A 14,439-nucleotide genomic window follows, 5' to 3' on the forward strand; every position below is an offset into this window, starting at 1 on the left:
CTTGATGCCTACCTGGCTGGAGTCATTTGAGCCCAGTTTTTCTCCTGCCCAGGCAGGGGGTCAGACTTGAAGATCTACAAGGTCCCTTCCGACCCAACTTCTATGATTCTGTGATAAGGAAGAATTTCATTACTGTCCGAGCCCCCAAGGTCTGGAATAGCCTGCCATCTGAGGTGGGTCAAGCACATACTTAACCCTTTGAAGAAAAAATTGGATGCTTATCTTGCTGGGATCCTATGACCCCAACTGACTTTCTGCCTTCAGGCGGGGGGCTGGACTTGATGATCTTCCGAGGTTCCTTCCAGCCCTAATCTCTATGAAATCTATGAAATCAAAGAAAAAAAAGAAAAAAGGAACCACAAATTTAAACTGATTAAACCATAGTGAGAGTATTAGAATAACAGATCTTTTCCTTCAACTTTCCAAGTTGTTTTCTGCTCTCAGGTCAGATTTTCAAGTTTGTTTTTAGAGCAATGAAGGCAGAAGTTATGTTTTATACAGTGCCTTGCCTCCTATATAGTTGTCCGTACCCATTTTGTAAAAGATGGTGCAAAGTTCTGCCAAATCAGAATTCTCTACTTACACTGCAGTAATATTTTAAACCCCATTTTACATTCATTGACAACACAAGGCAAACTAGTGGAGAAGCAGGCCCAGTATGTAAAGAGGTTTTGGGGGAAGGGTTATTTTTTAAACATACACACCATATCTAGTCAATGGATTACCAGATGCTTATCTCTATTTAAAGTTTCACATGGTAGCACCAGGAGTAACCAACCAATGTTTTTTTAACATACACTTGAAACACTGGCAAACAGTGCACTTTTTAAGCATAAATCTCATACGATTGCCCTAGACACGTATTTTTGTAACATATTTGAGGAAGAAAAGTGGAGAATGTAATTTAGAAGAGCAGCTGCTTCCAGTTAGGGCAATTCAGCTGGAAAGTACAGGTGCCTCTCAAAGAGTAATTAAAATGACGAGAAGCTTTCTATCATAAACTGTAGGGTCTGAGCACCAGCCAATCCCCTTTCAAAATTTAATAAAAAGATAAAACCTGAGAGCGAGTGAGCACAAGAGAAACAAGTGAAGACAGGCAGGAGCATCACTCAGAATGTGTCTCCAAGCTATTCTCTCAATTAATATTTTGGAAAGTTTGCTAACAGAAGGATTATTGTGATCTTGGTGATGTAACTGGAACAATTTACTCTGCACAACCCATTCAACTGCATCAAGGATGTTATAGCCCTTGGGGGGCAGTGAGCTAGCTAGATATGCTAAGCTCAATTTTCTTAAGTTTTACAAGACAGTCCTTTTGCTTACGTGTTAGGTGTTATATACTCCTCTCTCTCTGTCCCTGAGAAAAATGATATCTCATTTGCAAAGACTGCTGTAATCAGGCAATTGAGTTTGATGATGGCCATATACGTTTCGGCACAGTTGTGTGTGCATTCTGCCGCAATCATATGCTTATTCAAAAGTAATTAGTTATTGTAATTTTTAAAGGTTATTACTACAAATGCTCTCAGCTTAGTCACAGATTCCTTCTGACTTAAGCAGGGAGATGCGACTTCTGAGGATAAATTACAGGAAATAAGTTCTGTAAGTATAGCTTGACTGAATGGGAAATAAGGGGTCTGAGAAGGATGTAGTGATCATCTACAAGTATGAAGGCCCAGAGAAAAGTACAGTGGTTTAGGATCGGTCAAGAGGGTAACTCAGAGCTTTGAGATGAGCAGGACAATAGTATATGTGCAAAAATGATGTTAGGTCTCTTTTAGTGGTTTCACAGCTTGTCCCTCACCTCAATGTGTGCATAGGTGAACTAACTTGTCTTTACAGTAAAGGATATGAAGACAGAAACCAATGACTTGGTTCAAATCATGATGTGAGCCACACCTAGAATCACATTTCACTGTTTGTCACCCCCAGCAACAAGTAGGAAAAAACTCTTGTATTTAAGGAGCTAAAATAGACCCTGTTCATGTGCAAAGAACACATGAGGGTGTGGTAAGAGGTAAATATTTTCTTGGTTCTCATTTAGATGACCTGCATTACTCATGAGCTTTAAATCATGTGAAAGAGCAAGCCAAACCTCACAGAGATAAAGTATGTATTGTGAGCTATTTGCATATGTCACGTGTACCTACAAACCAGGTGAAGCCTTCATTTAGTTATCTCAAACAGAGAACTCCCTACCATCCTTCTAGAAAGCATCCTTCTAATTTTGCAGTGTTTTTTTACTCCTAAACACCTGCCAGATAATGTTTTACTTAAAGACACAGACCTCTTCTGCCAGGAAACTAAATTTACTACTTCCTTGGGGAGTTGCTCAAAACAGCTTTCAATATATCAAAAGTGAGTTAGGCTGATGCTTTCATTGCCTAGACTTGCCCAGCTATTGCTCATGTTTGCCAGCAACTGGAAGGGAATGCAATCAAGGATGTCAAGACTTAATCAACAATTCTTCCCACTACATTCAGTGCCTTGATAACAACAAGGTCAATGTGTTTTAAGGTTTTGTCTGCAAATTATTTTACTATCAATTATTTTCAAATAAAACTGTCCTGGGCTATAATGGAAACTTATTTTAAGAACTAGAGCTAAATTTTGTGTGGATGCATAAAAAAAAGTTAAAACAAACAGAACCTGAATATGATTTTTATCTTTCCATTCTTTTAATTTCTTAGGACCAGACTATAAACCCCTTGGCTAGGGACAGACATGCAAAAAGCCAGTGCCTAAATTAATTCAATCTTTGCAGGTTAGTCTAACCTGCCTAGATTGAACCAACATGCAAGTGAATAGACATTCACTGTTAGCTCTGGAAATACAGGCACATGCCTGCAGTCACTCAGGCCAGAAGTCGGGGGGAGCTAGAGCATGCCTTTGACTGCAGGGAAGCTGTGCTAGGGAGCATGGCCAGGCCTGGGCAGTATCCTGGAGTGAACAGGCCAGGGAGAGGGTTTAATTCCCCCCTCCTTGTCCCACTGGCATGGACCCAAGCCAGGGTCTACCAGGCGCTCCCCCATTGCTGCTTCAGTGGTGGGGGTGGGGGCACAGCTAGATGTTGTACGTTATGGCTCATGAGTCAGAGGGGGTGAGGGGGGTTATTCCCCCCTCCCTCCAGTGTCTGGTGGAGGGGGCTTATCGTACCATTCACCCTGCACAGGGAGTGATCAGCAGTGGTGGTCGAGGCTGGCAGACCCTGCTGTGGTCCCCTGGGGCCAGAAGGGGGAATAACCCCCCTTGCTGCCTGCTCTGCCTCAGGGTGCCTCGCCAGCCAGAGTTTGGCTGCACCCCTGGCCCTGCCACTACAGCTCAGGTCTGTGCCAATGAGACAGGGAGAGGGGAATTAAACCTCCTCCCTGGCCAGTTCACTCCAGGCTACTATCAGGCTTGGCCACACCCCCCATTGCTGAAGCAGCCAGTGGAGAAATGCCTGACAGGTCCATGCTGGTGGGACAGGGGAGGTTGTGGGGAGGAATAAACTTCTTCCCTGCTGCCTTCCAGGGCCAGTGTCTGGCCAGGCCCCACTCCTGCCTGTCCCTGCTCCAGGACACTGGAGCAAAGAACACAGCCTGGCCCAGCCCTGAGAGCATGCTGGGATGCCGGGGGACATTGGTTTAACTTGAACCAGGAAGGGGTCTGGGATACAAGTTCCATAAACCAGTTTGGCCTCAATCACTTAAGTCTGATACTACATTCAACCAGGTTTACCTCAAATCAGTTTCAGCCATTTTGAAACTGGCTTATGTTTACTGAACTTATTTTTGGTTACTGGTTTAAACCAGTTTCTGAACACTTAACTGGTTTATGTGTAACTTCTGTCTCTAACCCTTATGTGCAGTTACTCAAATAAGTAGCATGCTCATAGATGTTAGTGGGACTGGACTATTCACTTTGCATAAAGTTAAATGCAAGTCTTTAAAGAATCAGGGCCAATAGATAAAAGGACAGAACCACCAAATGAGCTTAAATGCATGATGACTCTGAGCCCACTGAGAAAATGATAAATGCTTGAGACTGTACAGCTGATGTAGTACTGTTATTTCGATAGGAACTTGGCAATATAAGGCAGAGTTTGCCACCATCTGGTCTGGATTTTGTATTGAGGGTATTTGTACAACATGTTTGTGCGAGTGTGGTAGGATGTAATCGATATGATTGTAGATGACAGTTGCCAGAGGGACAGCCTGCTGCATAAGGAAGCCAAGAATCTCATACTCAACATGCTGTATAAGGAGAGGATCTTAGAAACTACAGCTGCTCAGGGACAAAGGTTTGTAAGCTCAAATTTGCCCCAACTGAAGTGTAGGAAATGCTTGCTTAGGGGAATCTCAACCCTCTTTTGCTTGATAGATCCTCCTCAGAAAAAAACAAAATCATGGTATGGGACACTCATAAAAGCCAATGGGAAAACATGGACTTGGTATGATTTAAATGACAGAAGCACATTATATGGTTTTCTTGTTCAAAATCATCCCAACTAGAATGTGAATAGGAAGAGATAGCCATTAAAAGAAATTTACAAGAGACTAATGTACTGCATTTACTTTAAACCAAGATGACTTTAAGATGATCTCCCAATAATTAGATCCTATACATGAAATAATTATATATTTGCTAAAATTTTCCATGTATAGAATCTAATTATTGGAGGGGTGTCTTTAATTCATGTCTCCACCCCAAGGTTGCAGACAAGACAAGCAGAGGTAGGGGGCAGGAAGGGGAGTTAAGTGGCCTGCCACCTGCCTTATCCATTGTTTGCCCCACCCCAGTGCCCCCTCTGTCCTGGCATCTGCCTCCCCTAGCATGTGCCCCCCTCCCTCCTGCCCTCTCATGTCTGTACACCCTGTGTTTCCTGCACTCCCCCCCACTTACCCCCATGCCAACGGCTGATTCTATCCTCTCCACTGTCAGCTCCAGCACTAGCCCCGTTCTAGCCTGGCACATAGAGTATATGGTCACTTTGGACCTGGCCCCAGCCCAGCCACACAGGGGCTGTTGTGGTGGCAGCAGCTCTGGTCCTAGCTGTAGAGCTGGAGCTATGGCAGGCAGGGGCATGGGTGGGGCAGGGACAGGAGAGCAGCAACGGCACCTCCAAACCCAGGTTGGGGCTGGAGTCAGAGCTGGAGCCACAGCGACCACCAACTCCCCCTCCCCATGTCCTTGTATTAAAATCCTCATCTTGGATTACTCAACCCTCATCCTGGATTTGAGTACACTAGCATGTTGAAACTCCTGAAAGCAAATTTTCCCTTGTCTTTCACCTAAAATACACATATATGCATATTTATTTATTGTTTAATTAGTTATATGACTTGTATGTCCATCTTCGCAGCAAATGTTTGAAATATCTCACAGTAAATGAACAGAAAAGCTTCTGCAAGTGACTGCAGGTTTGCAAAACTGATTGCCAGGTAACAAATAACCTCTGGGGTCTTTGCTAAGCATGAGTGGGTGTGCAAATCAAACCTCAAGCTGGGAACCTCAAAATTGAGTCCCACAAATTGCTTGGAAAATCTTAGATATGCTTACACAATATTTCATACATTCATTTATGTATGTATGCTTATACGCACACGGTGATGCAGTTACGTAGTCAGTCCTGTGTGAATATGTATGTGTATGCACATGTATAAACAAGCATGAATGCATAAAAGAATGCATGGAAGACAGGTGGCTAAGCAGTCCAAAAAATTATTAAAGTGGCATATTATGTTTTTGCATTACAAATTCATACAGGTTGCACAAGCCACTTAACAAGCCATTGGTCTGGCTTCTGATCCAGCAGCAAGCAAGTTAAAACCAGTACTGATGTAAAAAGAAGTAATCCAAGATTCCGTTGCCCACAGTTTCCGGAGTAGGATGCATGGAGAGTGCTACGTTAAAGCTCTGTCCATTAGATGCAATATGGAAATGACATCCCATCTGCTCTGCAAATGTCAAAATGTTCATGGCACCTGTTCAGGGGGAAAAAAAGCATGAGTTTTGCCACAGGTTTGGATAGTCCTATAAAACAAAGCACCACTTGTACTGTGCTTCCCACAGCAGCAACCCTTTGGAAAGTTTTAAAATATTTCTGCAGTGGTGTTTTGTGTCAGGGGGGAAAAATAGAAAACATTGAAATATTTTTCCACTGATCAGTGCCACATGAAAGGTCCGAGTCTATACCATGAAAGCAGAAGCAAGCTTTGCCACTGATTTAAAAACGTTCAGGATTATGCCCCAAATAATCAACATTTAAAAAAAAAATACTTGTGTTAAACGCAGATCTTCAAAGAGCACTGAGGCTGCCCATTTAAACTCACTCAAGTCCCCATTCCTTTGCCTCATACTCTCAGGGCTGAACCCAGCTTCTAGATATAGTGGTAAATCTACCATTGGCTCCTGTACTGGAATAGAACCCAGGTTTAAAAAAAAGAACAAGCAGATTTAGGAAGGCTCTGATTTTCCATCTAACCAGCATTCAGGTGAGGCTAGTATAATATATTAATTTATCCCTATTTTGTTTACAAAAACAAGGATCCATTTAACAAGCTAAAGCCATGTTCCTAGATCATACCCTATTTAGGTGCACAGCCTCAGGACTGAAAAAGGCTACACATTTATCTCACCATAATATAATCAATCCTAATTAAATATGCAAAGTTGTCAAGACTATAATACTTGCAGCCCTGACACCAATTAGCTCTTCTCTGCTTCCAAGCTCCTAACAGTTTCAGAGCTATTCACTTAAACAGTTTATGCATTTGGCAGGCAAACAATAATTGCTATACAGTAATGGAAGCAATAAGCATAACATTGGGGCTGGCATTATGTTATGTAGTTAAGACTTATCTGTTACATAAATTTGCATTTATCTGGTATATGGATAAGTGAAATACACTTTACTATTTTGCTTGAGCTTTATTTAAAAGGTCATGTTCAGGCAATAGGTCTTATTTGTACAAAGAGAGGAAAGTAAAGTTGGGTCTAAATCTATTCTTAAACATGTCCAACCCTTTTGAAATAAACATTAAAAGTCTTTGTTCTTAAAACTGATCTGACTTCAAACCACTGTCCTATTACTGCTAATGATTACCTAGAGATGTGCATAAAGGGAAGCTCTCTTTACCTTGCAACTTACTCCTCCTGCCTGATATTTCGCTAATGCCAACACTCCCAGATATAATCCTTTCAATTATACCAAGCAGCGATGCCACACACAAATGAATGAAATTACATTGGTTCTTCAGAGATAAAAACTTTTTGAATAAAAAGAGTAGTTTTTACTTAAACAGGGTGTTCTTGGATATCTGAAAATGATTTTGATGAAACGCAGGAAAAAGTGTGGGGCGAGTAACTAGTTGATATTAACCTTTCTTTCCTAACAGAAGTTTGCCAAAATTTATCTTTTTCTAAATGGTGTTCCATTGTCTGAACATTTTTGTCATTATTGTTTGTATTACAGCAAAATAGAGAGGTCCAATCCAAAGTCAAGGTTTCATTTCCTAAGCTCAGCATGACAATGGAAGAGAAGAACTTTCACTCCAAACAGACAAAAGACACAAAATTGGGAGAGGAAACAGATGCATAAGTGTGACGTGACTTACTCAAGGTTACACAGAAGTTCAGTGACAGAGCCAGGAGAAATTACAAATCTGAGTTTGAGCCCAGTGCAGCATCCATCAGACCATGCTTGTTCTTTGATGCCTGAATTATGAAGCACCAATCCATGCTATTTGTTATTTGCTTCAAGGTTCTAATGATCAAATATCTCTTATTTTCCCCTAAGAGATTCTAGTTTACAGCTTTGTTGCAAAAGTGACTTTTATCAAATTGCTCAAAATTAAAATAAACTTGTTTAAAACACTTCAGTAACAAGCAGAAAAATCATGCAGCTGTGAGTTGGCACCCGTTCTTGCAACTACAAGGGAAAAATTCTCTTCTTAGAGGCCAAACCATGTGATAAGATTGGAGTGTTTGCTGGAAAATGATACCTCAGCAATACAAAGCACAAGTGTGAAATGGAGAGTTTTACGGCATGTTTAACTGGAAAATTAGATACCTCAGAGGTTAAGTAAGGTCTCTCCTACAGAAAACTTCAGCTATTAAAACCAACATACCTGTAATTCAATTAATGTAATCTTTCTTTTGGTGTTTTTTAAAGCAGTATACACTGCAGCAAGCGATCTTCTTTAGAAAATTATTTTAATGTAATGTTGCATTAATAGTATTTCCCAAGGAAATCACCATCTGGCACAACTCTAAAGAAGTATGGCCCAGAATTCTCTTGCATTCATTGGGCAATAAATACATTTATCTGTATCTTACTGTAAGGCTCTTATTTCATTTCTTGCCTGATTCTACTCTAGTTTCTATTCTCTGTCAAGAACATTCAGCATGACTTACCCATTCCTATCAAAATCAGTGGAGTATTCTCAAACACAGTGTACTCACCCTCTCTTGACCTAATGAAATCTAAATTCCCAAACTCTACAAGTGAATCAGGTTGTGATAACTTATTCGATTACTGAAGAAGCAAAAGATACTATGACATTATCTATGGCTTGACTATGCCATGACTGCAGAAATCTGGTTTTTCTTCCACTGAAATACTGACATTAATTTTAGTAGGACCAGGATCATATGAGCAGTACCTAACAGCAGCAAGAATTATTTGTAATGCAATACTAATAGGAACCCACAATGTTATTTTCACAAATGCATTGCACTGGTTTACGTCAAATCAGTGTATTGAATTTCTGTCCTGGATCCCCTCCAGATTCACGTTAACTCATAGCCTGGTATGACCCAATAGTCAGTACACTGTGCTAAACAGAAGAGCAAAGTTTGAGAATGATGGAGAGGTGTATGCTCCCCTAACTCTACGGAACCGGCCTAGAATCTAGGGCCTAGATCCTCAAAGATATTTAAACCCCTAACATTCTTTGATGACATTATTGCTAGGGACACAAATTAAACGTAACCCAGTGTAAGTGATCAGAAACTGGTTGAAACCTGTAATACAACAGAAGTTCAGTGCACACAAATCACTTTCAAAATGGCCAAAACTGGTTTAAGATAAACCTGATAGATGCTGTATCAGTAGAGACTTAACAAATTCATGGCAGGAGTGGGCTGTGTACCACCTCCCTTAACCTTGCAGGTTCTCCTGTGCTCCTCTCCCCCACTGCTTATTGGCTGATGGGCTCCGATGGCCCTGCTGCTTCCTGCTGACCAGCTGGGAGGCAAAAACAGCACCATACTTTAAATGGTGGTTTTCGCCTCCCTGCTGATCAGGAGCAAGCAGCAGGGCCCCTCCATCAATTTGCAGGACAGGGGCTGCACAGGGGAACCTGGAAGATTAAAGGAGCTGCTATGCAGCCTACTCCCTCCGTGAATTTAGTAGGTCCCTAAGTATCAGACTTAACTGGTTTACATCAAATCAGCATATTGAATTTCTGTCCCGGATCCCCTCGAGATTCATGTTAACTCACAGTCCCCCAGCATCCCATGATGCTTTGCACCTCCCCTGCAAACACCCACCCCCCCTTTCACAGGGTGGGTAGACTAGCCTTGGCCTAAGCTGTCTGCTCCAGCTGAGCAGGGAGGCATGCTTTAGTGGCCCCTGGCTTCTGGTCTAGGCCACTGCAGGCATGTGACTGCATTTCTGGAAACAAAGGTATGTCTGTTCACTTGCTTATCAGTTCATTCTATGCTAGACTAACCTGCAAAGATTGATTGTTTCAGCCTCAGGTTTTTTGACTGTCTGTACTTAGCCTATATGCCTAAATACCTCCAAGGATCTGAGTTTGTCTTTTCAATGAAATGCAACCATCTACAAGGAAACCAGCAATAGAATGAGGAAAGAGGTTTCAGGACTATTCTTAGGGGGGGAAAAGCTTTCTAGGAGCTCCTATACTCCATAGGTTTATATAGCCAGAATTTTCTTCAGACTGAGCAAAATATTACATCTTAATTACGCCCGATTTCCCTAATAACCTTTCCTTGCCCTCACTCTAAGTAACAATCTTGCAGGCTCTTCTTCACCCACTGCTTCTTGGATACTTCTGAGGAAGTAGCACCATTCTTTAAATGACTCCATAACTCCAGTCTCCCATTTGACAGACTGTGCTAAGTTCTGAGACCCACCGAGCTAAAACTCTCAATTACGCTTGATTCTCATAACAAACTCAGCTCCTCTCATTCATGGACCAAGTGTTGTGTCTTAGTGGCAGTGCCTAAACACTTATATGTTGTTACCTTCCATTTCTGACACCATTTGTTCACCAGTCACACTGGGATCTTTGAGCCCTTAGTTGAGCTCCAGGTGGTTTGGTGATTACTACGTAACTACTTCAGGATGTGAAAGCAGCAAAACCAGTGCTGGCTACTACACTGTAAAAAAACCCCCAATATAAACAGCCGCTTAAGTTATTTTGCAGTACAGTGGGATTTAAACAAATTAACAAACAAACCAATCTCTAATACTAATTTTAGTCACATGGAATCAGCATGATTGGCTGCCAATGAAAGTGAACTTGTGAACTTCAAGGTGGAACATCTCTCAAGGCGGGCTTTTGTTTTTAAATATACAGCGTGTACCCAGAAACCAAATATATGAGGCAGAAATTTATTTCTGGAAATCAGAGATGAAAGAACTCTTTAGAATGGGCTGGGTGGTGCCAATTCCTTCTAGCACCTTGTGAAACTCCACACCAGGTTCACTTGCCAAAGTCACCAAAAAGATCCCTTTGTTGAATCCTTGACACATGGCACTGTCGTCTGACTGCCTAGCCTTCAGCTACTTTGTTTTCATAAGCTGGTTAAAGCAAGAGGAAGGTCACAAAAATAACCACTTTGTACACACTGCTTCCCCCTGCCCATTAAAGGAAGAAAAGAAAAAACACAGCCCAGCATCTGACCAGGAAGTTCTGCTCCCCGCTTCACAAACAAAGAGAATCATGTATTTAGGCTGCTAAGGAAATCAAATGCCTATGAAGACACCTGGCCCCAACTCAGCACGTTGCTTAGTGGGTACATTAGACACACTGGGCTAAATCCAAAGATATGCTTTGGCACCTGCCCCCTGGAGTAGAATCCAGAACTCAGAGATAGGCACCCAAGCCCCTTCTGCTTGGGCAAAAAAAAAAAGTGTCTTGGAAGGCTAGCATGTAGGTTTTTTGGCTGAGAGGGAAGCCATCTACAGCAAGGCAGTCTATAGTGCTGGGCACAGGGGTACGTGTGAACACCCTACCCTCTCCAGAGCCCACATGCCTAACCACTGGCTACAAATAGGCACCTCCATTCACTTGGAATCCACATCCCTGAAAATACATCCAGCTGTTCTTTCAAAGAACTGGGCAGGGCTCCTTGTTTGCTCTTCAAATGTGGCTTGAAGAGGGGGGTAGTCATACAGCTGCTGCCCAGCATTTATCTAGTAGCTTATGGGCGCTGTTCCCTGAAGATGTAGACTTTAGGCTCCCTAGAGCCTGAGGAAGTTCAAACCCACATCCTCCACTTTCTGAGACTGTTCCTTAACCACCAGATTAAGCTGGTTGTGACCCTCTCCCAACCAACTGAATCTGTACCAATTTCTAGGAAGGTATGCACGGTTGACTGCTCCAGAAAGAAAGTATATAAAAAGGTGCCTGGCTCTATAGCCTAATGCCTAGGGCACTCATGTGAGAGGGAGGAAATCCTAGATTCTGAACCCTTCTCCTAGGATTCTCTCCACTTTTTATCCAAAGCTTAAATAGTCCTGGAAGAAGGAATCAGAACTGTCCCTGAACAAGTTCCAAGAGAAAAACATGAAAATGTATGCCCTAAAAGCTAAAAAAAAAAAAAAGGGTAAAAATAAGAGCATTGGATTCAGCTACTCCTGAGCACAGCATCTGTGTGTGCACCTGGGACTGCAGTATTTTGAGCTAGGGCAGAGCAGCCTTGAGCTGGCAGAGGGCTGGGGGGGTCAGCCCCAACCTCTGAGTGGAGGCATCAGGTGGCAGAGGAGCTGGTTGGGGCATCCTCTGCATTTTAGCACCCTCAGGCCTCAGCCAGCTCCTGTCACCACCTATGTATGCTTTTTCTATGCATGTAGTTACTCCACCACAGGATAGTACTGTCTTTGACAGTACTATCTTACAGCAGAACTAGTTAATTTACTGTGCCCTAATACCAGTGCTCATGTAGACAGTGACACTTTACTGCAGAGCTAATTAGTCAACTCTGCAGTAAAGCACACATGTAGATGTACCCACTGGTATAATAAAATATATGAGTACTAAAACTGAAGGCTGGGAATAAAGACTCCAGCCCTTTTTTACATTTTATGAAGCAGCAAAATAGGCTACAAAGACTGGTTACTTTTTATCTTTATTGTTTTCCTTTAACATACATGGTCTGAACTGAAGCATGGCCCTCATTTCATGCCCATGATAAGGAAGGGAAGCCTTCATGGACTGTGTACACTGTACCTTTCTGTCGCATTAAAATCAAAGTGTAGAGCCACAGAAGAGTGTTCTCCTATTTTTTCCACATTTTATTTTCTCTATTTGAAAATTCTTCAACTACAGTGTCATAGGGCCATTCTTACGTCGATTAAAATTAAGAATTAAAGAAACAAATGCAAATTAACTGAGCACTGGACAGAGTCTGTGTACACATCCAGAGCAAGTACAAGGTATGTGCCCGTTCCCTCCATTTTAATTACAGCCAACTTAATAAAAAAAAATCATGGGACAATTTTAACTTCTGAGTTATACTAACTGAAATCTGGCACAGAGCCACCACATCACAAAATACACCCAAGAGAGGGCTGGGATAGTGCTAAGCAGTCAGAACACCCACTCTGCCAGACCAGAGATGGCTAGCACTGCCTCAAAGGTAGGTGGCACTGATTGGGGCCTAGCCAGGGTGATTTAGCTCATTCCTTAAGAAGGTTTAATTGGCAGGACTCCTACAGAGCCTTGGCTGCAAACTAAAGCTGCTTTCGTCCCAGTGGAGCTGCCAGCGTGGGACGCAGCGCAGACGCCTGCCCTTATTGAAGGTAGAGTTCTTCTGAGGCCTTGTGACTCTCACTGGTGCAGTGCAAGATACAAGTATGCAATCTCTCAGTCAGCCAGAGCACACTGAATCACACATCTATTTACAAAATGGCCCAGAAGCATGCAACTAAAATGCAGGACTCAGTGCTGCCCAAACTTGGTGGACCAGTGGATCATGGTGAACCCTCAATCTCTCTTATGCATAATCAGCAGGTATCCTGGTTTTCTCCAATTTAAAAAAAAATCCCAATTTTCTGTTTAAAAAAGTAACCCCAAATCCACATTTTTCCATGATTTAACCGAAACACCCATTCACGACGAGTAGGGGGTACATGTGGGTGCATGGATACCACCTGAGACTGGTGGTGCATCCCGTGAGATGGGCTGCTGCTGCCAGTGGTACCTACGAGTAGTCGCCACTTGCCACCCCCCTCGCTGCCAACATTACTGGTGGCATCTGCAGGTGGTCTCCAATCGCCGGGTGGCACTCACCCCAGCACCCGGCTGCCATCACCACTGCAGCCGCCTGCAGCAGCTTCCCACTTGGCCCAGCCCTGCTGCCAATACTGCTGCAGCCATCTATGGAAACACCACTAATATACAGATCTATATACAGTGGTGTTTCATTTTAATCATGGAAAAACGTGGATTTAGGGTTACTCTTTTTTTAACCAAAAATTGGAAGTTTTTTAAATCAGAGAAAATCAGGATCCCTGATAATCAGGCATCTTTATCAGCTGACTTAACTGAAGGAACAGGCCCAGTGAGATCCCCTGGCTATGCAGACCACCAGAGCTTGATGGACCAAAGCTTGGGAACTACTATCATTATGGATCAGTACATCTGAAAAGATTTTGATAGCACTTTTCGATTTTCACTCTTTGTGCAGCTTCCTTTTTTTGCATTATTCATCACTCAGTTGCTCATGATAAAATAGGCCAATCTCTTTTCTAATTTATTGCACTTCAAAATTCTCGGGTATTAGCACAAGGCTATGACATGTGGGATGTAGAGCATCGCAACCAATGGAGGCCTGTTTATTTGCCCACAACAACTTGCCTCTACTGGAATTTTTAAACAAGCCTAGTAAAAACAGTCCTATAATGGTGACTACTTAAACTTTAAACTTAATGCTACAAATCTGGAACTCAAGGGCAAATCTGGACCCTTGGTATTCTTCTAACACTGCCCCTGGTTTTCCAACAGGACTTAACCAAGTAGGTTGTGTGCTAAAGTGATAACTTTTAGGCAGTGATACAGAAAATTTAATGACAGTAACCTAAAGTAAACACCAATGAAGAAAAAGGTCTGGATCCAATCTACAAGCCTGGTTTTAAATGTTATATATACATTAAATTTATATGTAAATTATATATATATATAGATAGATAGATAGATAGATAGATAG

The 14,439-nt window shown here is 42.3% G+C and overlaps 1 protein-coding gene across 3 annotated transcripts in view; it reads right to left on the reverse strand.

Moving 5' to 3' along the window:
* The window catches only part of SASH1 (SAM and SH3 domain containing 1), an 825,655-nt gene that overhangs the window by 197,668 nt on the left and 613,548 nt on the right, over positions 1-14,439 (reverse strand). The window lies entirely within an intron of this gene.

This window comes from Crocodylus porosus, unplaced genomic scaffold, assembly GCF_001723895.1.
Source record: "Crocodylus porosus isolate Cpor-Errol unplaced genomic scaffold, CroPor_comp1, whole genome shotgun sequence".
Taxonomy (NCBI): domain Eukaryota; kingdom Metazoa; phylum Chordata; order Crocodylia; family Crocodylidae; genus Crocodylus; species Crocodylus porosus.